The sequence below is a fragment of the Nycticebus coucang genome, chromosome 3 (assembly GCF_027406575.1).
Source record: "Nycticebus coucang isolate mNycCou1 chromosome 3, mNycCou1.pri, whole genome shotgun sequence".
Classification (NCBI taxonomy): Eukaryota; Metazoa; Chordata; class Mammalia; order Primates; family Lorisidae; genus Nycticebus; species Nycticebus coucang.
The window spans coordinates 115721283-115749141 of record NC_069782.1 but is presented as its reverse complement, the minus strand read 5'-3'; the positions used below and the strand labels follow the sequence as shown (position 1 = coordinate 115749141).

Here is a 27859-nt window from a genome sequence, read left to right as displayed (position 1 = left end):
ATTCATGAGGAATACATTCTAGGTCTTTAATGTGTTTTCTGAGGGCAGCTTTATTTTCTGTACTGAATGACTTCTTTAATTCATATTGAGACATAAGATTCCTTGTAGGCCAATATTTGGCAGATGCTATGGTGGGATTTGGTTTAGAGATATAAACAAAGTCAAAGGATCCTGTCATAGGGGTGACATTCAAATTAGGTAAAAACTGGAATGGAAAGGGCATTGAGAAATCACAATGAATGCTTGTCAGACACTACTCTAACACCTTATTAGTACTGCTGAAAATTAGCCTTGTTGCTGTCCACATGGCACTTACTAATTTTTTATCCCTGTTTCCAAGTAAATTTCAATTAGATTTTTAAATGAAATTATATCTGTAATTCTGAGAACATGGGAAAAATATAAAGAAAAATGTAATCACACATAATTACATAATCTTAGCAACCAGGGAAACATTCAACACTTTGGTATATGTGTTCCCCTATAATATATTCTATTTTGTGCTGTGAATTTGTTGCTAATACCATATATATTTTTTCATGCCAATGATTATTCTTTTAAAACAGTTTATATTGGCTAATAGTCATATAAAAATATAAGAATTTTACTTTTTTTTTTGAGACAGAATTTTACTTGGTCACCCTTGGTAGAGTGCCATGGCATCTTTGCCCACAGCAACCTCAAACTCTTGGGTTCAAGTGATCCTCTTGCCGCAGCCTCCCAAGTAGCTGGGACTAGAGGTGCCTGCCACAATGCCTGGCTATTTTTAGAGACAGGGTCTCACTTTAGCTCAGGCTGGTCTCAAACCTGTGAGCTCAGGCAATCCACCCACCTCAGCCTTCCAAGTGCTGGGATTACAGGCGTGAGCCATTGTACCTGGCTCAATATTTTTTCTATATTTTTAAATATTGAACATCTTCCCATTTTTTATGTAAAATATTTATGCAACATATACCTTTATATCTAAATCTTTATGCTCCTTCTTGGTCATTTATTTCCATCAAGTTACATCTTGACTGCTGTAACTATTAACTATGTACTTTTAAAGAGGCTCAGATTAAGTTATCAATATTTTGTATTCCCTCCTGGCCATTCACATCTATTGATATTATAATTGTAGAATGGGAGACTAATTGCACAGTATCCACATATTATTACATCTAGATTTATGAAATGTATTAATGCTTTCATGGTATCAAATGAACAAAGATCATTATTGAAATATTTAGAGATTGCAAGAATATCAATTCATTACCTATTTAATGACATGAGTGTACTCATTTTTAAAATGTAGATTATATTCATGATAACAAGTCTCTGATCATTCACTGTGAAATCGTTGAGAGCAATTTGGTGGAAGATCATCTAAATTACCTACATGTTATGACATTTTATGTCTTCAGATACCTTTCTGTAGTTAAAATGTATACTCTCTTTAAAGTTAATCGGATTTATAGAATTCCAAGCTCTTCACTAAAATCAATTTCATAACATACATTTTAGGGATTTGGGGCATAGATCATATGGTGAATTATTCCTGAACTTCCTAACTTTAGAAATCATGAGTAGATCTCCAAGATTCATGCTGTCTGAAGGATTGAAGTCTCTTTTTTTTTTTTTTTTTGCAGTTTTTGGCCAAGTCTGGGTTTCGCCACGTCGAGCAAATGGGGCTGGCGCCCTACTCCTTTGAGCCACAGGCGCCGCCCCTCTTTTGGCTTTCATTGTTGTGTGATTTTCCTGCTCAGAGCAAATACCTCCAGGTGCATTTTCCATGACTTTGAGCTTCCCTGTGGATCTGCGGCACTTCTACCCCATGGCCCACTCTGTTGGTGTGGGCAGACACAAAATTGAATTTACATTTTTTTGACTCATCAACCCTCTACTCCCTTGTGGTCATGAAACTTTAGAAAATCCACAGTTGACTCTTACTGAGGGAAAAGGTCAAGGGACCTAGACCAGACAGTTAGGAGTAGCAGCAAAATGTGATAATTTGTTAAATTCTACTGAACACTACAAAACATTGAGGCATAAGAAGGAAAGAAAATTCTAATAAGTACTTAGAAATGAGAATGACTGGCTTGGGAGACATTAGAGGTCCTCTTTCTTGGCCTGTCTTTTTCATCAGTGAGAATTCTAAAGTTTCGAGGCCCTTAATTCACTCAAGATCACAAAGATAGATCCTGATAGGACTGAGCTGAGGACCTAGGTTTCCAAGGTGCCCATTCAGTTGTGATGCAGGGGATCATTACACTTTTCAGAAACCACTATTGTATAAAGAGAGGCTGTCTATGACTTTAGATGGTTAGGGGAGGTGGGTAACCTGTTTTGTCTCCTTCAAGAAGAAATATGATTTTTTTGCAATTCTTTGAATCTGGTTATCATCTACATTCTTTCCTTGTCACAAATGTTTTGTTCCATCTGCTTGATTTTATTTCCCATGGATACAGAGCTCTAATTGTGTAACAGAATCCAAAGAGAAATTGGGTTTGCTTACAATATCTTTGTAACCAACTCCGTGGAAAGTTTTGTCTTGTAAAGTGAAATGTGCACATATTATTGTATCGTGGATATAGGATATATTGCTTTACACTAAGCCTTTAAAGCAATTTAAAGTGATTAACTAATAGGGTTTTCAGATCTACATAGCTTTTGCTCTCACTGAATATCTTTAAAAGACTGTATATCTGTGGTCTGATTTGGTGGGGAAAGTTCAAATATTAATCTCATTTGTTCTTCTGCATATTTATTCAAAGTAGCCTGGGTTAGCCAGAGGCTCTTCTCCACTTTAAGGCTTTGAATAAATAGAGTTATACTCAAAAATTAATAGAAAAGGGGGATGAGGAGTGAGCAGGACAAATGATTTAAGGCTTTATTTTCTAGGGCTGATCTTTCCCGGCGTGGTGAACATCTGCAATAATGCGGGTCAGGAAATGAAATCTGCCTCGTCTTGGCAGTCTCAGAGGACCCAGCCCAGCCTCCGTGTGGGTGATCCGTATTTTAATTAGATGGAATTGTTTCCATCGTTTCCCTGGGGAATTTCCTCCCTTCTAATAAGGATAGCTTAGGCTAAACAGGATCCATCTGAGAATGAGCCAGAAGCCCTGATTTTGCTCTGGGTCCAGCCCTGTAATAATATAATACTATCACGGGTTGTCTTAGAACTCAAGGTTCACCCTAGCCTAAACTCAAAGTACTCATATCAAAATTAGCCTGTAGTGTTAGAATACTCAGGCAGGAAATACATAACTCCTCTTCACTTTTTCCACTGACAGACACAAAATTGAATTTACATTTTTTTTGAGTCATCAAGAAGTGTCCTTCTTTCCTTTTCACTGGGCTTAGAGTCTTACTGAGCATTAAAGACTCACATTTAGAGTTTGGGAAAGCATTGCATGAAATCCCGGCTGTCTTTCTTGCTAACAAGTCCAACCTGATATGAAAGACCATCAAAATCAGAGGCTGTAATCTAGCAGTTGTTAAACTTTGTCCCTCCCAAAGATGTGCTTGGTGGCTGGCTCAGTCACATGTAACTAGTTGCTAAAATTTAAATATTGGAATGTCTTGCTTAGAAAGGCAGGTTTCTGACTTCTCAAATTTGAGGAGTATGATGGTTCTGAGCCCACATTTCTGTGTAAGAATATTTGCCTGGGGAAGAAAACTGGGACCCTGCATTAGATGAGTCACGTGCACTTTTACACAATGCAGTTCCCCATCTGGTCTGCTTTACATGTTTATCCAACCTCTACCTTATGCTTTAGATACTTGAGCTTTGGATGTAAGCAATAGTTTTCTAAGCAGACACATGAGGCACAGGAGTGTATCAGATCCACAGTAAGTCCCAGCTCCTCTCTGTCTCGAAGGTAGAACTTGCACAAATCTCAAAGCCCCTGTGAGCTGTGTCATTCACATCTATTAACAGTTGGGTTTCTTCCTATGTTTGTTGTGACTTTTCTTTTCTTTTTCTTTCTTTGTTTGTTTTTGTTTTTTAATTATTTTTTATTAAATCATAACTTTGTACACTGATGCATTTATGGGGTTCAGGGTACTGTTTTGATATACAGTGTGAAATGCTTACATTGAACTAAGTAACACATCTATCACAATTATACTTATTTTTTAATAGTTTTAAAGTGTACCATTGCATTATGCACATTAGGTGAGGTCCTACCAAATACTCTCTTACTCCCATATCCTCCTCCCCTCCCCTCTCTCTCCTTTTCCCTTCTACTTTCTGGACTATAGTTATGTTTTGCCATTCATATGAGTGTGTAGGTGATTATATGTTGATTTCATAGTAGTATTGAGTACATTGGATATTTTTTTTTCCATTATTGCGATACTTTACTAAGAAGAGTATGTTCCAGCTCCAATCAGGTAAACATAAAAGATGTGATGTCTCCATCCTTTTTTATGGCTGCATAATAACATTCCATGGTGTACATATACCACAATTTGTTAATCCATTCATGGGTCATTGGGCACATGGGCTGTTTCCATGTCTTGGCTATTATGAATTGGGCTGCAATAAATATTCTGGTGCAAAGTCTTTGTTGTAAAATAAATTTTGGTCATCTGGGTTTATACCTAGTAGAGGAATTACAGGATCAAATGGTAGGTCTACTTTTAGTTCCTTGAGTGTTCTCCAAACTTCTTTCTTAAAAGGTTGCATTAGCTTCCATTCCCACCAGCAGTGTAGAAGCGTTCCCTTCTCTCTGCATCCATGCCAACATCTGTAGTTTGGGGATTTTGTGATGTGGGCTAGTCTTACTGAAGTTAGATAATATCTCCAAGTGGTTTTGATTTGCATTCCTCTGATGATTAAGGATGATGAGCATTTTTTTCATGTGTTTGTAAGCCATATGCCTGTCTTCATCAGAGAGGTTTCTGTTCAAGTCTCTTGTCCACACAGAAATGGGGTTGTTTGTTCTTTTCTTACTGATTTGCTATTCAAGTTTTTTTCTGATTCCATATAAAACAAAGTACTCTTTTTTTTCAATTTCTTTAAAGTATTATGGTGGTGCTTTAATAGCGATTTCATTAAATCTATAGATTGTTTTGGGTAGTATGGATATTTTAACAATGTTGATTCTTCCCAGCCATGAGCATGGTACATTTTTTCATTTGTTAACATCTTCAGCTATTTCTTTTCTCAGAGTTTCATAATTCCCTTTATGGAGATCTTTTATGTCCTTTGTTAGGTAAATTCCAGATACTTCATCTTTCTTGGCACTATTGTAAAAGGAATAGAGTCCTTGACTATATTTTCAGCTTGACTATTGTTGGCATATGTAAAAGCTACGGACATTTAAGTATTGTTTTGTATCCTGAGATGCTGCTGTATTCCTTGATCACTTCTAAGAGTTTTTTTTTTTTATTAAATTATAACTGTATACATTGATATGATCATGGGGCATCATACACTCACTTCATAAACCATTTGACACATTTTTATCACAGTGGTTAACATAGCCTTTCTGGCGTTATCTCAGTTACTGTGCCAAAACATTTACATTCTACATTTACCAAGTTTCGCAAATACCCCTGTAATACGCACCACAGGTGTGATCCCACCGATCCCCCTCCCTCTACCCACCCCTCCCCCCTTTCCCACTTTCCCCTAATGTTAAGTTGTAGCTGGGTTATAGCTTTCATGTGAGAGTCCCAAATTAGTTTCATAGTAGGGCTGTGTACATTGGGTATTTTTTCTTCCATTCTTGGGATACTTTACTAAGAAGAATATGTTCCAGCTCCATCCATGTAAACATGAAAGAGGTAAAGTCTCCATCTTTCTTTAAGGCTGCATAGTATTCCATGGTATACATATACCACAATTTATTAATCCATTCGTGGATCGATGGGCACTTGGGCTTTTTCCATGACTTAGCTATTATGAATTGGGCTGCAATAAACATTCTGGTACAAATATCTTTGTTATGTTGTGATTTTTGGTCTTCTGGGTATATGCCCAGCAGAGGAATTACAGGATTGAATGGCAGATCTATTTTTAGATCTCTGAGTGTTCTCCATATATCTTTCCAAAAGGAATGTATTAATTTGCATTCCCACCAGCAGTGCAGAAGTGTTCCCTTTTCTCCGCATCCACGCCAACATCTCTGGTCTTGAGATTTTGTGATATAGGCTAGTCTCATTGGAGTTAGATGATATCTCAAAGTAGTTTTGATTTGCATTTCTCTGATGATTAAAGATGATGAGCATTTTTTCATATGTCTGAAGGCCGTGCGCCTGTCTTCTTCAGAGAAGTTTCTCTTCAAATCCCTTGCCCAGCCTGCGATGGGATCCCTTGTTTTTTTCTTGCTGATGCGTTTGAGTTCTCTGTGGATTCTGGTTATTAAACCTTTGTCAGAGATATACCCTGCAAATATCTTCTCCCATTCTGAGGGCTGTCTGCTTGCTCTGCTTACTGTGTTCTTAGCTGTGCAGAAGCTTTTTAGTTTGATCAAGTCCCAGTAGTGTATTTTTGAAGCTGCTTCAATTGCCCGGGGGGTTCTCCTCATGAAATACTCACCCAGACCAATTTCTTCAAGGGTTTTCCCTGCATTCTCCTCTAGTATTTTTATAGTTTCATGTCTTAAGTTTAAATCTTTAATCCAATGAGAGTCTATCTTAGTTAATGGTGAAAGGTGTGGGTCCAATTTCAGTCTTCTGCAGGTTGCCAGCCAGTTCACCCAGCACCATTTGTTAAATAGGGAATCTTTTCCCCACTGAATGTTTTTAATTGGCTTGTCAAAAACCAAATAGCGGTAAGTAGCTGGATTCATCTCTTGGTTCTCTATTCTATTCCAGATATCTACTTCTCTGTTTTTGTGCCAATACCATGCTGTTTTGATCACTATCGATTTGTAGTAAAGTCTGAGGTCTGGTAGTGTGATTCCTCCTATTTTGTTTTTATTTCTGAGTAATGTCTTGGCTATTCGAGGTTTTTTCTGATTCCATATAAAACGAAGTAATGTTTTTTCAAGATCTTTAAAATATGACAGTGGAGCTTTAATAGGGAGTGCGTTGAAATTATATATTGCTTTGGGTAGTATGGACATTTTGATAATGTTGATTCTTCCTAGCCATGAGCATGGTATGTTTTTCCATTTGTTAACATTTTCAGCTATTTCTTTTCTTAGAGTTTCATAGTTCTCTTTATAGAGATCTTTCAAGTCTTTTGTTAGGTAAATTCCCAAATATTTCATCTTCTTTGGCACTACTGTGAATGGGATAGAGTCCTTAACTGCTTTTTCAATTTGACTGTTGTTGGTGTATATAAAGGCTACCGATTTATGAATGTTGATTTTGTAACCTGAGACGCTGCTGTATTCCTTGATCACTTCTAGGAGTTTTGTAGTAGAGTCCCTAGTGTTTTCCAGATACACAATCGTATCATCTGCGAAGAGCGAGAGTTTGATCTCTTCTGACCCTATATGGATACCCTTGATCGCCTTTTCTTCCCTAATTGCGGTGGTAAAACTTCCATTACAATGTTGAAAAGCAATGGAGACAATGGGCAGCCTTGTCTGGTTCCTGATCTGAGTGGAAATGATTCCAATTTAACTCCATTCAATATGATATTGGCTGTGGGTTTGCTGTAGATAGCCTCTATCAGTTTAAGAAAAGTCCCTTCTAGACCAATTTTCTTGAGTGTTCTGATCATGAAGGGATGCTGGATATTATCAAAAGCTTTTTCTGCATCAATTGAGAGAATCATATGGTCTTTGTTTTTTAATTTGTTTATGTGCTGAATTACATTTATAGATTTACGTATATTGAACCAGCCTTGAGACCCTGGGATAAAACCAACTTGGTCATGATGTATAATTTGTTTGATGTGTTGTTGGATTCTGTTTGTTAGGATCTTGTTGAATATTTTTGCATCTATATTCATTAGTGATATTGGTCTACAATTTTCTTTTCTTGTTGGGTCTTTTCCTGGTTTGGGGATCAGGGTGATGTTTGCTTCATAGAACGTGTTGGGTAGTCTTCCTTCTTTTTCTACATTTTGGAACAGGTTGAGGAATATAGGTACTAATTCCTCTTTAAAGGTTTGGTAGAATTCTGACGTGAAACCATCTGGTCCCGGGCTTTTCTTTTTAGGGAGGTTTTGTATAGTTGATGCTATTTCTGAACTTGATATGGGTCTGTTCAACATTTCCACTTGATTCTGGTTAAGTCTTGGAAGGTGGCGTGCTTCCAAGTGTCGGTCTATTTCCTTCAGATTTTCATATTTCTGAGAATAAAGTTTCTTGTAATATTCATTAAGGATTTTTTGGATTTCTGATGAGTCTGTGGTTATTTCGTCTTTGTTGTTTCTGATTGATGATATTAGAGATTTTACTCTTTTTTTCCTGATTAGGTTGGCCAGAGGTTTATCTATTTTATTGACCTTTTCAAAAAACCAGCTTTTTGATTTATTGATCTGTTGTATTATTCTTTTGTTTTCAATTTCATTTAATTCTGCTCTAGTTTTGGTTATTTCTTTTCTTCTACTGGGTTTGGGGTTGGAATGTTCTTCCTTTTCCAGTTGCGTGAGATGTCCCATTAAGTTGTTAACTTCCTCTCTTTCCGTTCTCTTGAGGAAGGCTTGCAGTGCTATAAATTTCCCTCTTAGAACTGCCTTTGCGGTGTCCCAGAGGTTCTGATAGTTTGTGTCTTCATTGTCCTTTTGTTCCAAAAAATTGGCGATTTCTTTCTTAATCTCATCTCTGACCCAGCTATCATTCAGCATAAGGTTATTTAACTTCCATGTTTTTGTATGGGTATGCAGATTCCTGTTGTTACTCAATTCAAGTTTTATTCCATGATGGTCCGAGAAGATGCATGGAATAATTTCTATTCCTTTAAATTTACTGAGGTTAGACTTGTGACCTAAAATGTGGTCAATTTTGGAGTAAGTTCCGTGGGCTGATGAGAAGTATGTGTATTCAGTTTTGTTGGGATGAAATGTTCTGTAGATGTCTGCTAAATCTAAATATTGGATGGTTAGGTTTAAATCTAAGATTTCTTTGCTCAGCTTCTTTCTGGAGGATCGATCCAACACTGCCAAGGGAGTGTTGAAATCTCCGACGATTATGGAGCTGGAGGAATTCAAGTTACTCATGTCTGTTAGAGTTTCTCTTATAAATTGAGGTGCATTCTGGTTGGGTGCATAGATATTAATAATTGAGATCTCATCATATTGAGTATTACCCTTAACAAATATGAAGTGACCATTCTTGTCCTTCCTTACTTTTGATGGTTTAAAGCCTACTGTATCTGCAAATAAAATTGCAACACCTGCTTTTTTCTGATTACCATTTGCCTGAAATAAGGATGACCATCCTTTCACCCTGAGTCTGTATTTGTCTTTTAAGTTGAGATGTGACTCTTGTATGCAACAAATATCTGGCTTGAGTTTTTGTATCCAGTCAGCTAACCTATGCCTCTTTAGATGACAGTTTAAGCCATTCACATTGATGGAGAGTCTTGATAAGTCTGGTGGAATTTTGGGTATCGAGTTTTTCAAAGGTCCAGTGGACATTTTTAATCCTTTCGCCAGTGTGGAAGTTGGAGTTTGATCCGAAGTTTCTGAGTGAGTTTACTTTTGTGGTATAGGATTGGGTTGATCATTGTGGAGGATAGGTCTGAGAACATCCTGTAGAGCTGGTTTACTTATGGCAATTTTTTTCAACATATGAATGTCATTGAAGTATTTAATTTCTCCATCATAGATGAAAGTCAGTTTAGCTGGATACAAGATCCTGGGTTGAAAGTTTTTTTGCTTTAGGAGATTAAAAGTTGATGACCAGCGTCTTCTTGCTTGAAAAGTTTCAGCAGAGAGATCTGCAGTTATTCTAATATTCTTACCTTTGTACGTTATAGTTTTCTTTCGCCGGGCTGCTTTGAGAATCTTCTCTTTCATGTTAACTTTAGTGAAGCTAATTATGATATGTCTGGGGGATGTCTTATTGGGCTTGAATCGTGCTGGGGTTCTGAAGCTGTCTGCTATCTGAATTTCAGATTCTCTAGGCATGTCTGGAAAATTTTCTTTCATAATTTCATGCAGAAGGGCCTCTGTGCCCTCGGAGGCCACTTCATCGTTCTCAGAAATCCCTATAATTCTTATGTTGCTTTTTTTCTAATTATCTGAGAGTTCTCTGAGTGAGTGATCCGTTTTTGCTCTCCATTTCTCTTCCTCTTTGAGAGATTGGGAGCGTTCGAAGACTTTATCTTCAATGTCAGAAATCCTTTCTTCTGCTTGCTCCATTCTGTTACTGAGGGATTCTACTGTATTTTTCATATCTTTGAGGGCTGTAAGTTCTTGCTTCAGTGTGTCTAAGTCTTTGGTGGTTTTGTCTTTAAATTCGTTAAATTCTTGAGACAATTTTTGAATTTCTCCTCGGATTCCTAATTCCATTTTATTAATCTTGTCTGCAATCCAAATTCTGAATTCGATTTCTGACATCTCAGCCAGTTGTTTATGAATGGGATCTTCAATCACATCTGCCGTATCTTTTCTTTGGGGGGGTTGATCTATTCTGGTTATTCATGTTACCAGAGTTTTTCCGCTGATTCCGCCCCATGGTTATTTTACTCCCTTTGGTTTTTCCCCTGGGGTTTTATCGAGGGGCCGTACAGTGTTGTGGCCTGAGAAACTGGGGCCCTGTCTGGTATGGTGGAGCAAAGTGGTTCTGTCTTGTTTTCAGCTGGTTTCTGTTCGATCCTATTGCAACTTCTACTCTGGCTTGAAGTCTCAGCTTTTGTTTGCGTCCTTGTGATCACAGCTTGCCTCAGCGGTGTTGATGTGCGTTCTTCAACCTTCTCTCTTGGTGAGGCTCAAGTCCACCAGGATACTTACTAAATTCCTCTCCCTTAACTCTCCTTTTGGATGGGAGCCTCTGTTGAAAGCTGGCTTCAGTCCGCCATCTTGTCTCCCTCCCACTTCTAAGAGTTTTAAAGTTGAGTCCCTGGGATTTTCCAGGTATAAGATCATATCATCAGCGAAAAGTGAGAATTTGGTCTCCTCTGACCCTATTTGGATACACTTGATTGCCTTGTCTTGCCTGATTGCAATAGCTAAGACTTCCATTACTATGTTGAATAGCAGTGGAGATAGTGGGTATCCTTGCCTCATTTCTGATCTGAGTGGAAATGTTTTCAATTTTACACCATTCAATATAATATTGGCTGTGGGTTTTCTGTAGATGGTCTCTATCAGTTTAAGAAATGTCCCTTCTGTGCCTGTTTTCTTAAGTGTTCTGATCATGAAAGGATGCTAGATATTATTAAAGCCTTGTTCTGCGTCAATTGAGAGAATCATATGGTATTTGTTTTTTAATTTATTGTTGTGATGTAGTATATTTATGGATTTGCATATTTTGAATCAACCCTGTAACCCTGGAATAAAACAAACTTGATCATGGTGTATAATTTTTTTTTTGATGCATTGTTGAATTCTGTTTGTTAAGATCTTACTGAATATTTTTACATTTATATTCATTAATGATATTGGTCTATAATTTTCTTTCTTTATTGGATACTTTCCTGGTTTGGGTGTCATGGTGATATTTGCTTCATAGAATGTGTTGGGAAGTATTACTTCTTTTTCAATGCTTTGGAAAACGTTGTATAATATAGGTACTAGTTCCTCTTGAAAGGTTTGATAGAATTCGGATTTGAAGCCATCTGGTCCCGGACTTTTCTTTTTTGGGAGATTTCATATTGTTGATGCTATTTCAGTGATAGAGGTCTATTCAAGATTTCTAATTCTTTCTGATTGAGTCTAGGAAGGTGGCATGCTTCCAGGTATTAGTCCATTTCCTTCAGATTTTCATATTTCTGGGAATAGAGATTTTTGTAGTAATCACTGAGGATTTATTGAATTTCTGTAGTGTCTGTTGTTATTTTTACTATATTGTTTCTGATAGATGATATTAGAGATTTTACTTTTCTATTTCTGGTTAGGTTGGCCAAAGATTCATCAATTTTGTTCATCTTTTCGAAAAACCAACTTTTTGTTTCATTGATCTTCTGAATGATTCTTTTGTTTTCAATTTCATTTAAGTCTGCCTTAATTTTGGTAATTTTTTTACTTCTGCTGGGTTTGGGGTTGGCATGTTCTTCCTTTTCTAGATGCTTGAGATTATCCATTAAGTTGCTGGCTTCCTCTCTTTCTGTTTTCTTGATGAAGGCTTCTAATGCTATAACTTTCCCTCTTAGGACTGCCTTTGCAGTATACCACAAGTTGTGATAATTTGTGTCTTCATTATCATATTCTTCTAAAAATTTGATGATTTCCTTCTTAATCTCATCTTTGACCCAGCTATCATTCAGTTTAAGATTATTTAGTTTCCATGACCTTGTTTGAGTATGAAGATTCCTATTGCTGTTGAGTTCAACTTTTATTCCAGGGCGGTCCAAGAAGATACAAGGAATAATTTCCACATTTTAAAATTTGCTGAGGTTGGAGTTGTATCCTAGGATATGATCTATTTTGGAGGCTGACCCATGGGCTGATGAAAAGAATGTATATTCAATTTTATTAGGGTGAAATGTTCTGTAGAGGTCTGTAAAGTCCACTTTTTCTAGGGTCAGATTTAAGTCTAATATTTTTTTGTTTAATTTCTTCTTGGTGGATCTATCCAAAACCGTCAAAGGGGTATTAAAATCTCTAACTATTATAGTGCAGGAAGATATCAAGTTGTTCATATCCATTAGGGTCTGCTTTATGAATTGAGGAGCATTCTGGTAGGATGCATAAATGTTAATTATCAAAATATCTTCTTGTTGGGTGTTTCCCTTGATAAATATGTAGTGACCTTCCTTATCTTTCTTTATTTTTGTTGTTTTAACGCCGATTGTATCTGCTACTAAAATTGCAACCCCTACTTTTTTCTGGTTTCCATTTGCCTGTATTATATAAGTCCATCCCTTCACCCTGAGTCTATTTTTATCCTTTAAGGTAAGATGAGATTCTTGTAGACAGCAGATATCTGGTGTGAGTTTATGTATACAGTCAGCCAGCCTGTGCCTCTTTAGGGGACAATTTAAACCATTCACATTAATTGAGAGAATTGATAAGCCTGGTTATGTTTTGGGTGTCATGATTTTCGGATGTCTAGTGGACATTTTTAATCTTTTCACCACTGTGAAAGTTGGGTTTTGTTCAAAAATTTCTGGGTGAGTTTACTTTGGAGGTAGAGCATTGCACTGATCATTGTGGAGGATGGGCCTGAGAATATCCTGGAAAGCCAGTTTAGTTATGGCAAATTTCTTCAACATGTCTATGTCATTAAAGTATTTGATTTCTCCATCACAAATGAAACTCAGTTTAGCTGAATACAGGATCCTGGACTGGAAGTTGTTTTGTTTTAGTAGATTAAAGGTCGATGACCATCTTCTTGTGGCTTGAAACATTTTGGCTGAGAGATCTGCAGTCATTCTGATACTTCTCCCTTTGTAGGTGATGCTTTTCTTACATCTGGCTGCTTGCAGAATTTTCTCCTTTGTCTCAACTTTGGCAAAGGTAATCACAATGTGTCTAGGAGAGATGCTTTATTTGGATTGAGTCTTGCTGGGGTTCTGAAACTGTCTGCTATCTGAAGTTCTGTATCTCTTGCAATGCTTGGGAAATTCTCCTCCAAAATCTCTTGGAGTAGACCATTCTCTTCTCCTTTGGAAATTCCTATAAGGTAAATGTTTGATCTTTTGGAGTGATCCCACAACTCTCTCAGGGAATGATCAGTTTTTGCTCTCCGTTTTTCTGCCTCTTTGAGTGTTTGGGAACATTCAAAAGCTTTGTTTTCAGTTTCAGAGATCCTTTCTTCTGCCTGGTCAACTCTATTACTGAGGGATTCAACTATATTTTGGAGCTCCTCAACTAACTTTTTTGTTTCTTTGAGCTCTGCTATCTCTTTTCTGATTATGTCCATAACTTTGATGACTTGGGCTTTTAATTCATTAATTTCTTGAGACAACTTTAGAACTACTCTTTGGAATTCAATTTCTATCTTTTCTTCCATTCTATTTATCTTATTTGCAACCCGTATTCTGAATTTGATTTCTGACATTTCTGCCATTTGTCTATGCTTGGCATCTTCAGTTGTATCTCCTTTGTCATTTCTTGAGGGGGTTGATCTACTCTGGTTATTCATGTTGCCGGAGTTCTTTTGTTGGGTCCTCACCATGTTTATTTTCCACCATTTGGTTATTAGAACTGGTAGGGTGAGATGGAATTGGGATTCCCAGGTAGTAGAGATAGTCTTTTACCAAAGTTCTGTGCTTTGTAATTGTGACTTATCTCCTACAACCTTACAGAGGCCCCTTTCAGAGTTTTGGCCAGAGACACTGAGGACCTACTTGGTGAGATAGCACAAGCTAGCTCGGTTTTGATATCATCCGACCTCTACTCTATCCTAAGAAACCACAGTATTAGGTTTAAATCTCGACTGTGAAAAGATACAAACAGTTGTGGCACCCAGCCCCCACCCTTCAGTTCTTTTCTACTATAGAACTTCTAACTTCAACCTCAGAATGTCCCCGAGTGCACAGCCCCAGTCACAGATTCCAATTAAATTGTCTCAGGCAGTGCAAACCCTGTTCAACGGAGAGGGATTCAAGGATCTCCAACAGCACAATTGGAGCCAGGCATCCACACTCCCACTCGCCAGACTCAGTCCACACTGTTGTTTGCTTCTCTGCTCATAGGCCCAGTTGGAACCAGGGGCCACACCCCTGCCCACGGGTCTCAGTCCACAACCAGCTAGCCTCTGCTTGCCAGACCACTTGGAGACAGGGGACCATACCATAGCCCTCAGGTCTTGGGTCATACCCAGTAAGCCACTTCTCGAGGGTTCTGTTGGAATTAGGGGATCACACCCTTGCTCTCAGGTCACAGCCCATGCCTAGCAAGCCTCTGCTCTCAGGCCCAGCAGGGGCTGGGAATCAGCCCTATCTGTTGAACTTAGTCCACATGGGGCAACCACTCTCCCACTGTGAATGCCGTCGGAGCCAGGGATTCTGCACCCCGTCCTGCCAGACACAGCCTGAGCCAAGGGTCAGCAGCACCACTGGCAAGGCATAGTCATAACTAGAAGACTGCTCCTCCTCCCACCGAGTGTCCCTTTCTTCCCACACCCTTTTTCTTCCCCTTTAGTCACAGATTCCGTCCTGATGGTTGGCAGTCCACACCATGCCCAGATCTCTCAGGACAAGACCAAACACTCTGTGCTCTGTAGGGGGCAGAACTTCAGACTGTCATGTGAGGGGGGAAAGGTGGACTGGGAGTGTGGACTTGTGGGGGAAAATACCTGTTCAATTTTATGCCTGGCAGGATGGTGTCTAGTTTCATAAGTGGGACCTCCCTGGAGTTTAGCACTCTCTCCAGCTAGGTAAAATGGGAGGTCTTTTGTTCCCTGCTTGTTTGCAGATAGCCTGCAGAAGGCTTCCTGCTTGGGGAGGGGTCTCTCAATCTCTAGTCGGTAGGCTTTGTACCTGTAATTTGGTTTCTGAATGCTCTTCCTTGGAGTTACAGCTTGCCAAACTTCCTTTGTGGCTCAGCTCCCCACTTTTGGCTTCATAGAGTCTGATTCTGTCCAGTTTTTCTTCCTCTGCTCAGGAGCCTCTGCGGAGGATTGCTATCAGTTGGCCATCTTTCCCTATTGTGACTTTTCAATAAAATATCATTCATATACAGCCCAAATCAGTGTCTCTCTCATATTTAAATGCTCAGTAATATTTATCACCCTCCTTGATTTCATCAATTTTTTTCCAGATTTTTATAAAAACTAGAGCATTTGCTCCTGTTAACCTTATAAATTTGCTTTGAAACTATAACCTGCACATAATCACCAGTTTCAATGATAATACTTCATGGTAGTCCCTGAAAAACATTGTACTCTCATGTCTGCTAGATCCTGTGGTCTTCAGAGAATTCCTTAATGGATATTATGTTACCTTATAATTTGTATGCCTACTGAAGTACATTCTGAGGTTGATTAGGATTTTCATTGAAGTTTGGAAAAAACTTTTCTGAGGTGGAAAAGTGTAATGTTAAAATTTTTCTGAGGTGGAAAAACTTTTCTGAGTTGAAAAAAGTGTAATGTTAAAATTTTTCTAATTGGATTTGAAACATTATGTTTCCTACTCTGTCTCTCTGAGCCTCAGTTTCCTCAGCCATAAACTGGGGATAATAGCATTTCACTAAATAGTAATTAGTGGAATGCTAGCTGCAATAAGACATTAATCCCAAAGTACTATTGTTTAATAATATAGAAGATTAGTTCTCACGCATGTTAAAAAGTATTGAGTGTTAGAACAGACAACAGGATGCTCTCGTTCATGCCATGGCAATGCACATCTTAAAAGGTTAAAATCCTTTGCTAGTGCCTAAAGGGAAAAAAAATGCAGAAAAATTACGTGAAATATTTTTATGAGTCAAGTTTGGAAGGAATACACTTGCACTTGATTGCAGCTAATGGTAAGACTTGGCTGTGTGACCTCTCTCTATGGACAGGGATCACAAACTTTTTGTGACCAGCTAGTTGTCTCAGCCACAATGAGCACTGCTATAAGGTTGGAAGATTCCTTACAAAGACCACCATAATATTTGCTTTTTAGAGGTTTTTTGCAGGTAGTGGCCACTTTTGTCTTGCTGCTATTGCTATGGAATTATCACTCGTCAGTACGATATATTGGGCCCAAATGTCATCATCAAGCCATTATATGACTCAGACTTTATGACAGTAAAATTGGAATTAACTTCTACAGTCAGCATCCTGGAATTTGAGGCTCCCTACGAGTGCATATGGATAACATATTGGACATGGCATTCTTGCTTATCTGAGGGCCACATTTGTCAAGATAAAGTCATGTATTTTATTTCCACATTGTAGAGTTGACTTTATTGTCTGCCCTCATCTTTCCTAGCTCCTATTTCTTATACCATATCATTTAAATTTCATGGGAAGTTTAGAGTCCAAGATAAAGACAGAATGTGAAAATTATCTTTATGTTCCCAACATAAAGCCATGCTTTTGTTGTTCTTATTTTTTTCTATTAAAAAAATAATTTCAACAGAAAGTAATGAAGTTGAATAAAAATCCTAATTTTTCTTTTGGAAAATACCTTTGAACATTATTTTGCAATGCATTTCCTTTAGTGTGGTGAGTTGAATGCAGAGGGAGTCAAATTATGGCTAGTTAGCTGATTATGAAAATTGGTGAAACCACTGTAAATGTATCAAAATGATACAAATACTTTTATTTTTCAATGAAAGTCAATTTAAGAACATAATTCAATTTGATATGTTTCTGTAAATATTCACATAGCACCTAAATAAATAAGCTGTTGTGCCAGCAGCTGGTGAGAAATGTTAATCACACTTTTCCTATGAATAGTCTAAGTCCGAAAAGTAAACTTTCATAAACAACCTAGAACGAGAAGTGCCCCAAAGCAAAGAGACCCATAATACTATTGGTGAGAAGTGTCCATACCTTGGATTTGTTGGGATATGTCAGGAAAGACTCCTTGTTGTTAAGGAAAAGATGATCCAGGTAAGGGAGTGATGGATATTGTAGACAGAGGGAGTAGAACTTATGCAAGCATTAGGGAATAGAGAAAGAATCTAAAGCATGGAAAATTAGATGATGTGATATCCTACAATTGAAGGTTCCATGGCAGAGGGTGATGGACAGTGACAAAAGGTGGTGTTGCAGAAATGATATGGACTAGATAGGGAGAGGTCTTGTTGACCGGGTAGTTGAATTTGGTCTTCTTCCTGAGGGCAATAGGTGGCTTCTAAAGCAGCGCCTCTCTGCTCATTAGCAGTACCTGATTAGCAATTAACTACTCTCTGTGAGTGAATTTGTCTTGGACTCATTCAATCAGCATTTCTCAGAATGGTGCTCAGGTATGTATTACCATTTTAATAAATCTCCCCAGATGATTTCTAATGTGTGTGACTAGTTGAGAACCACTAGTCCAAATGTTATTGATCAGATTGTAATGAAACACTTTGAACTGTAGGCTTATAAAACTGAAGCTACAGGAGACCACAAATATAGCATGCTTTGATGTTGGAGGGGAAGGAGGATGTTTTTTAGGTTTCTAGCTCCACCAGCAGGGAAAACATGATGGATAAATTCAGCAAAATAGAGAACATAATGTTTATATGGCTTAATGAGGAAGTCAGGATTTTGTCCTGGTCGAGCCTGAAATTCTGAGAGACACATCCAGAAGCTATTAGCTACAGATGTCTGAAAAATCTGTATTTGGGTTGTGTATATAGATATGTGGAGTCACCAGGACAAAATGGGAGCTGAAGCCTCGGGAGTGGTCATGAGTGCTTGGGGAGTTTGTGGTGTGAGAATTGGGATGGTTGCTGAGCCCTGAAAATTATCAACGTTTAGGAACAAGGAGAGAGGAAAGAGTCCATAAGGAAAAGAAAACAAAGGTCAGTCTGGAAACAAATGGCATTAACCTTCTCCTTAAATGCTGCCAACACAAATTTATAGCTGTTTAGTTGGAAACATTTTAAATAATACAGAATCTTTATTTTTATTTTTTAACTTTATTGTTGTTTGATTTCAAAAACTTGCCACATGCCAACATTCAGCAGCCACCACCCTGATCAGTCAGCAGACTAAGAGCAAGGCGAGACCCTCTACCGGTAAAAAGATTACAACTTGCTATAGCTCAGATGATTATTAGTATTTTTTTAGTAAATTATTTTAAAATTAAGGCATGTAGGAGATAGTAGGGGACCACACCTAAGGAGCACATTGCAAGTACAAGTTGGTTCTATCATGTGTAGAACACAAATATCCTAATGCTATAATTGGGTAAACGAGGTGAAAGCTATGCTGATTAGTATGATGTAAGCACTCTAATTGGTACAAAGAATCAATACATTTGAAATGGCATAAATGTATTTATGATCTATGTACAAAAGACTTAATAAAAAAATTAAGGCATGTGCATTTTTTATTAAATCATAAACACATAGATCATGTATACATAATGCATTTAAGGGGTACATTGTGCTGATTTCATATAGAATTAGGAATGCTTACATCACACTGGTTAATATATACCTCATCTCGTTTACTTAATTATTGTGTTAAGCATTTATACTCTATACTAATAGATCCGACATGTACCTTTGCATTATGCACCATAGATGTGATCCCACCATTCACTCTCCCTTGATCTGACCTCCTTCCTCTCCCCCCTCTCCCTCTTTCATCTTGGGCCATAGTTGTGATCTATTCTTCATATGATTGGTTTCATAATAGTACTGAGTACATTGGATACTTTTTCTTCTATTCTTGAGATACTTTACTAAGTAGGATATGTTCCAGCTCCATCCATGTAAACGTAAAAGAGATAAAGTCTCCATTTTCTTTTAAGGTGGCATAATATTCCATGGTATACATATAAAACAATTTGTTAGTTCATTCATGTGTTCATGGGCACTTGGGCTTCTTCCATGACTTGGCTGTTATGAATTGAGCTGCAATGAACAATCTGGTGCAAATATCTTCGTTAGAAAGTGATTTTTGGTTTTTTGAATATACACCTAGTAGAGGAATTGCAGGATCAAACAGCAGGTCTACTTTTAGACCCCTGAGTATTCTCCATACTTCTTTCCAAAAGGGATGTATTAGTTTGCACTCCCACCAACAGTGCAGAAGTGTTCCCTTTTCTCCACATCTACGCCAACATCTGTAGCTTTGGGATTTTGTTATATGAGCCACTCTTACTGGAGTTAGATGATATCTCAAAGTGGTTTTGATTTGCATTTTGCTGATGATTAAAGATGATGAGCATTTTTTCATATGTCTGTAGGCCATGTGCCTATCATCTTCAGAGAAGTTTCTCTTCAAATCCCTTGCCCACAATGAAATGGGAATACTTATTCTTTTCTTGTTAATAAATTTGAGTTCTCTGTGAATTCTGGTTATCAAAACTTTGTCAGAAGCATAACCTGCAAATATCCTCTCCCATTCTGAGGGCTATCTGCTTGCTTTACTTACTGTGTTTTTGGCTGTACAGAAGCTTTTTGGTTCTATCAGATCCCAGTAATGTATTTTTAGTATTGCTTCAATTGCCTGGGGGGGTCCTCCTCATAAAGTATCCTCTGAGGCAAATTTCTTCAAGTGTTTCTCCTTCACTCTCTCCAATCTTTATAGTTTCATGTCTTAAGTTTAAATCTTTTATCCAGTGAGAGTCAATTTTTGTTAATGATGAAAGGTATGGGTCCAGTTTCAGTCTTCCACCAGTTGCCAGCCAATTCTCCCAACACCATTTGTTAAATAGGGAATCTTTCCCCCAATTTATATTTTTGATGGGCTTATCAAAGATCAAATGATGATAAGTGTCTGGGTTCATCTCTTGGTTCTAAATTCTGTTCCATACATCTACCTCTCTGTTTTTGTGCCAATACCATGCTGCTTTGATCAATTTTGATTTATAGCATAGTTTGAAGCCTGGTAGCATGATTCCTCCTGATTTGTTTTTATTTCTGATTAATGTCTTGACTATTCGAGTTTTTTTCTGGTTCAATATAAAACTAAGTACTATTTTTTCCAGATCTTTAAAGTATGATGGTGGTGCTTTAATAGGGATTGCATTGAATTTGTAAATTGCTTTGGGTAATATGGACATTTTAACAACACATGGTATGTTTTTCCATTTGTTAACATCTTCAGCTATTTCTTTTCTCAGGGTTTCGTAGTTCTCTTTATAGAGATCTTTCACGTCCTTTGTTAGGTAAATTCCCAAGTATTTCATCTTCTTTGGCACAACTGTAAAGGGAATAGAGTCTTTGACTGTTTGTTTGGCTCGACTATTGTTGGTATATATAAAAGCTACTTATTTGTGAGTATTGATTTTGTATCCTGAGACACTACTGTATTCCTTGATCGCTTCTAAGAGTTTTGTGCCAAACTTAATATGAAGGAGAAAATCCTGCAAGCAACCAGATGTAAAAAAAATCATAAACTACAAGGGGAAGAATATTAGAATGACTGTAGATCTCTCTGCTGAAACTTTTCAAGGATGGTCATCAACCTTCAATCTCCTAAAACAAAACAACTTTCAGCCCAGGAGCCTGTGTCCAGCTAAATTGAGCTTCATTTATGATGGACAGTTAAATACTTTAATGACGTACACATGTTGAAGAAATTTGCCATATCCAAACCAGCTCTTCAGGTTATCCTCAGACCCATCCTCCATAATGACCAGCACAATGCTCTACCACCAAAGTAAATGCACTCTGAAATTCTTGACCAAAACCCAATTTCCACAGTGGTGAAAAGATTGAAAATATCCACTGGACTTTCGAAAAACTTTACACCCAAAATATTACTAGGCTTATCAACACTCTCAATTAATGTGAACGGCTTAAACTGTCCTCTTAAGAGGCACAGGTTCGCTGACTGGATACAAAAACTCAGGCCAGATATCTGCTGCATACAAGAATCTCATCTTATCTTAAAGAATAAATATAGACTCAGGGTGAAGGGGTGAGCATCTGTAATCCAGGCAAATGGAAATCAGAAAAAAGCAGGGGTGGCAATTTTATTTGCAGATACACTAGGCTTTAAACCAACAGAAGTAAGGAAAGACAAGGATGGTCACTTCATATTTGTTAAGGGAAACACTCAACATGATGAGATGTCAATTATGAACATTTATGCGTTTAGGTATTTTTAAAAGCATTCTCCAAATTCTGCTACTTGAAAGTGAATGTGAAGAGCAGATTTGTTTTCAATACAGTTTAGAAGGGACTGAGTCTTTGGTGGCTCCTTGGGCCTACAGTCATCAAATTTTTCATCATTCAAGGTTGTTGATCATTTTGATAGTTCAAAGAGATTCCGTGTGAGCAAGAAATGAAATTCTATTATTGTCTCATCTTTGACTGTGAGGATATTTGACCACAAAATATGTAACTGTTTATGCACCTCTCCATACTCCCCTGGACTAGAATGATAATGAGTTCCATAAGTGGAAAAGGTGATAAAAGTAATAATATCATTTAGTAGCAGTCCTTTCTGGCAGAAGGAATGACGGGGAGCTAAAAATGTACGTGTAATTGTTTTATCTGTGTGCTTGTGTGATTTAAATGCTCCCAGTTTTGTTTAAAAGTAGGTTTTTTTTCTTAAGCACTAATTCCTCGGGTGTTTCGATACTTGTGTGCTGCATGCGTGATTAGGTATGAGGTGAGGTATACAATTATATATTGATTAATAAACTGCTAAGTGCATAAAATAGATTCACATGTTGAGCACCACTAAGAATCTCATTACCTGGAATAGAAAGGATAGAAAATGACAATCAGAAATATCCCAAGTGTGAACAAAAGTAGAAATTTCCACCAGACAAGTAGCTTTAAAAAAGTAACAAGAAAGATGTAGTACACTCACCTCGTTCAAAACTCTCTGTGAAGTTTCTCCTAACAAGTGCATGAGCAAGCCAGTCCTACCCCTGTGCTGTTCCTTTGGGGTGTCCATTAACATCCTGGACATCACTGGTTTTCTGCTTAAGATCGCCTCTGTCACGGTCACTGGTGTCTGTTGCCATGTACCGGTGCCTTCACTCTGGGGGGCAGTGTCATCGCTTCCTCTAATGGTCGCAGTTACCATGAGTACTGTCCCGTACTGCCACCTTACTCTGTCCCTCATGGTGCTTCCCAGTGCAGCTCTAGACCAGTAAACTAGAACCTTCAAGTGCTCTAACTCCCTTGGTTGTGGCAGAACAGAAGCTTCTGCTTCTCTTTCCCTTTGTCATTATGCAATTATGCACATAGACCCTTTGACTTTAATACCCTCGAGAAGCATCTCTGTCCAGATTAAGAGGTTGTACTGAAGCTGTCATTTTTAACCCCTGGATTACAATGATACCAGTGTTACCCAAGGTCCTGGAGAATCACAGTTTCTTGGCTCCCCCTAAAGCTTTCTGAGTCCTAATGTCTGGTGGTAGTTTTCACAAGGGTGTTTGTGAAAGTTTTAACCCTATGCTCCAACGAATATTTGTGCAGACATCCTGGCATTGTTGTCAGACCCCACCTGAGAAGCGCTCGTCTAGATGGTCTGAAGGACCCTTTGACTCTGACACTCTGCAGTTCACTGTGCAGCTTTGGAGCGATGTTGTGATCACATCATTCCCCTTGGAATTCATGTGATGTTTCTGCTTCCTTTCTGGATGATATTCTTTCGCAAGTTCTGTCTTTGAATTTGACACCTTTTAAAAAACCACTGGAGTCTAGGGTTATCTTTCTGATGACTTTCTGCTGTCAAGTGAATTGAGATAAATCTAAAAGCAGAGCTTAGTTGCCAACTTTGGAGAAATATAAACAGTGGTGTGCTCATGTCGCACCCAAATGGTGTGATTCTATTGTTGCTGCTTCTCAGCTTTTGAAGTAATGTGATTAAAAAGAAAACCAGTGATGAGCAATGGTGGTCACTATTGTCTCTGGAAGCCACATGAGGCAGAGATCTATGTATTTTTTTATTTTTTTCTCAGACTGAAGGTTGATAAATAAACACCACCGTCAATCTCAGCATCCTCCGGCTGTTGTTACGGTGTTAGCCTTGGCATCTTTGCTGGCCAATGGGATATAGATTTCTATGGAGGAGGTGAGAGAGCCTGGTTCCTAAAACTCACCTGGCAGTCAGTAACATACAGTGCAGCTTTTGTATTATTAGTAAATAGAGTATTTTTTAACTTTTCCATCTTTTGAATTCTATTTTGCATAAATTATACTGATACTGTTCTTTCCTTCTTAAAGGATATGTTATGATTTTATGGGGTTTATAACTTTGGGAAAAAATCTTTTCTTTTTTAGATGTTCTTGGCTACTGCTTCCTGTCATGAAGCACTGTGGACCAATTCTTTTTTCTTTGTCATGTGGTGGAAAGAACATGGGCTTTGGAAAAAGGCAGACTGCTTCAACCCTGGTCACATACTAGTTGCATAACTTTGTGAAAGTCATTGAACTTGTGTGAGCTACAATTTTGTCATCTGTGAATTGAAGGGAAGCCTCCAATTCATGCAGTGTTAGTGTTAGAATTAAGGAAGATTAAGCAGGTAATACTGAACCTGAGTAAGAACCCAACAATTTAGGTCTTTGTCCACATATCTGTTGCTCAGAAAATGTTTGCTCCTTTATCTCTGATTCACAACCACAAGTGAGAAGACAGAAGTTTTTCTCAAAATGTGGTCTGTGGGCCAGAATCATGATCACCCCTTAAAATCTTGATAGAAATGAAAATTTTCAGGTCTGGCTTGAAACCTATACACTAAAAGCTATACTGTACATGGTTATTATTTTTTCTTTGGATAGTCAATGGTCTTTAAGAGAAATAGGCATAATAAAGATACAGTCTTTAGTGAAGTGAGCCCTATTTGGTTTTTCCGACAGACTCATTTTTTCATAGAACACAGACTGAATAAGTGATGAAAATTACTATTTTCTTTGAAAAACTGAAAAATTGTTATTGAAAGTTGATGCCCTAGACTTTTTTCCAAAATGGTTTCTTGGTCAGTTAGGACTCTGTTGGAGATGAGTGAAGGAAAATCCAGCCCACATTGACTTAAGCCAAAAGTGAATTTATTGGTTTTCCTAGCTTTGAAGTCCAAAGATAAGCTGGCTTCAGACATAACTTAGTCTAAAATCTGGAAAATTCCTAAGAGGAGTTGTTTCTTTGTCTCTGAGATCCATTTGGATCTTCTTTCCTCATTTATCTCCTCGTGGTAGCAGGGCAACAGCAATTGTAGACAGAAACACAGTTTTCCATTTAGGTACCACAGAAAAGAGAGGGTCTCTCTCCAAAGCTAAACCAAAGATCTGGTCTGAGTGTCTTTGTTCAAATCTGGACACGAGCTCATATCTTGAGCTCCTGCAATTGACCTGTCAAAGTCATAGAACTTTAGAGGAAAGGAAATATTAAAAGAAATATTATTATTTTTAAAAAGGGTAATTGAATGTTAAATAGCTGTAACAGATGGCCATTAGAGTGTTTATGCAAATAGATTCTTAGTGGCTCATATCAACAGCACTTTAAAAATGTTCAGATGTGTTTAGATTCTAGTATAGAACCTCATTTAGACCTCGCCCTCCTCCTGCTTCTTACTACCCCCATGACTATAAAGTTGAGGCCCTTGAGATACTCGATGGCCTTTAAGTATTTTTAAATTATCCATTTAACATTTTTTGAGTACTTCTCTGAGTCTTAAACACTAGCACACCCTGATAATTAGTGGAAATGCTTATTTTGTGTAAAGTCTTTGACTGATGTTAGAGTCAATCTCCTTTTTGGGGAGGAGCCTGAAAAAGACAGAGCTGCAACTTGGCAGTTATTAAATTCTGTTTCTAATTATCTTCTATATTGTGAAACAGTGAGAAATGAACACAGTTTAAAACCACAGCTCGCCGTTGCTCACAGACCTTAGTTACTCTGCCCCTAGAGTTGTTTATTTATCAAGCTTGTGGGAACAATTCTAAATTCTAGCTAGCTTTACTCTGGGTTTTAGCATCTTCCGTGGATTAGGGGAAACACCGTCCATAGCCCTACTCTGCATAACCTCAAACCTTCACTTGCTCACACTTCATCCCTCCCTCTCCCTGCTTCATTGCAGCTCACAGGATAGGTGAGACTTGCTCAAATTGTTTTAGGACAAATAAGATAGGCCTGCTATTTAGATAAAGGAAGGACACATATTTTACTTAGTAATTTGTGGAACAGAACTGTTCACCTCACTGCTATTCTGGGGAATTAAGAGCACAAAGTACCTTTGAATCGTTTTCAGTATTAAGTCATGTTTATTTTTAAAGTGAGACTCATTATTCTAAGTGGGATAGGATTTGGTTTCTCTGCATTAGTCAATAGCTCAAAATGCTATTAATATTTTAAAAACATATCAGTTCCTTCCAGCTGACTGTGTATGTACAGATATGTAAACACATAAGGAAATTTTATTTTTTCAGCTAAAATATTTTGCCTTTCTAGGCCTTGTCTGTGGGTGTTTTTGTTCCTTACATACAGCAACACTTATGTACACCTATACTATTGTGTATTTTTAATTTTGTACTATAGTCCTGGAGACCTTATCATGGTATATACTCAAACCCATTTTATCCACTCAAGGACTGGAGCTACCTTTCGTATTTTTATTTCTTTCTTTTTTTTTGGTTTTTGGCCAAGGCTGGGTTTGAACCTGCCACCTCCGGCATATGGGACCGGCGCCCTACTCCTTGAGCTGCAGGTGCCGCCCTATTTCTTATTTATTCTTATTTAATAAACATTTGAAGATTGCATTGTGCTAAGCTCTGTGGCGTAGCTGTGCTCAGGACATATACAATCTCTGCCATAACAGCTTCTCTTGCTTGTTACATATTTATTACTTCTTTTTCCCCTGGTATAATTTAAAATCAAAATTTCGTATATTTAAAATATACAGTTTGATGTTTTGATATCTGAGGACTGCACAGAAAGTATCCAGCCATTTTTGTTAATACTGTTTTTCATATTACATGACTGGCTACTTTCCGTACAGCCCTTGTACATATACATTGTGAAACAATCATGACAGGTTATTTAACGTATCCATCACCTCCCATGGTTACCATTTTTTCTTCTTCTTCTCCTTCTCATTCTTCTTTCAGTGAAAACACTTTAATTCTACCTTCTTAGCTTATATCAAGTAGTCTTTGACCCTTTGGCACCAGGGTCTGATTTCATCGATCCCACCGACTAGGGTTGTCTGGGGGAGGAATGGTTTTGATATGAGTCTTCAGGCAATTGATTTATTATGGTCTCTGTAGTCCAGCCTCTCTGCTAATGATAAGCTGTATTGCAGCTGCTTCCCAGCACTAGCATCACCGCCTTGGCTCGACCTCCGATCAACAGGCATTAGAGTCCCATGAGGAGTGTGCAACCCAGGTAACTTGCACGTGCAGTTTACAGTAGCATCAGCGCCTGTGTGAGAATCTGAGGCTGCAGCTGGTCTGACAGGAGGTGGAGCTCAGGCAGTGATGCGAGTGATGGGGAGGAGCTGTAAACACAGACCAAGCTCTGCTTCTCAGCTTGGCTCGCCTTCTGCTGTGCAGCCCAGTTCCTAAGAGGCTGCAGACCTACGGGTAACCAGTCCGCGGCCTCAGGCTTGGGCACCACAGAAGTCCATAGCACAGGATTGTTCACTATAGTCGCATTGCTGTGCTAATCATCCATCTCCAGAACTTATTCATAGCACATAACTGAATCTCTGTACATCTTGACCAATATCCCTTCAATTCCCCTTCCTGTGTCAGCCCCTGGCAGCCATAATTCTACTCTGCGCCTCCATGAGTCTGCTCAAGATTCCATCCTGTTTAAGCTGAGTTCATACAGTATTGGCCTTTCTGTGTTTGGCTTATTACACTTAACATGATGTCTGCCAAGTTCTTTTTTTGTTATCACAAATGGCTGGATTTATTTCCTTTTAAAGGCTGAGTAGTATTTCATTGTGTATCTATACAATTTTTTAAGCCATTCATCTATCAACAGAGAGATTATTTTCATGTGTTAGCTATTGTGAATAATGTTGAAATGAGCAGAGGAGCTCAGGTGTCTCTTCAACAAACTCATTTTACTTTTTTGGATATATACTCAGAGGTGAGATTTCTGGATAATAAGATAATACTATTTTTAATTCTTTGAGGAACCTCTATATTGGTTTCCATAATAGATATACCGGTTTATATTCCCAACAACAGAGTACAAGGGTTCCATTTCCTACACATCTTATTTCAGCTTTTGTCTTTTTGATAATAGCCATTCTAACAGGTGCGTAGTTTTGATTTGGAGTTTCCTGACAGTAACTGGTCTTGAGCATTCTT

At 38.0% G+C, this 27859-nt stretch overlaps 1 protein-coding gene across 2 annotated transcripts in view; it reads left to right on the top strand.

Moving 5' to 3' along the window:
- Positions 1-27859, top strand: part of PRKG1 (protein kinase cGMP-dependent 1) — a 1327126-nt gene that overhangs the window by 287831 nt on the left and 1011436 nt on the right. The gene's annotated exons all lie outside the window — the stretch shown is intronic.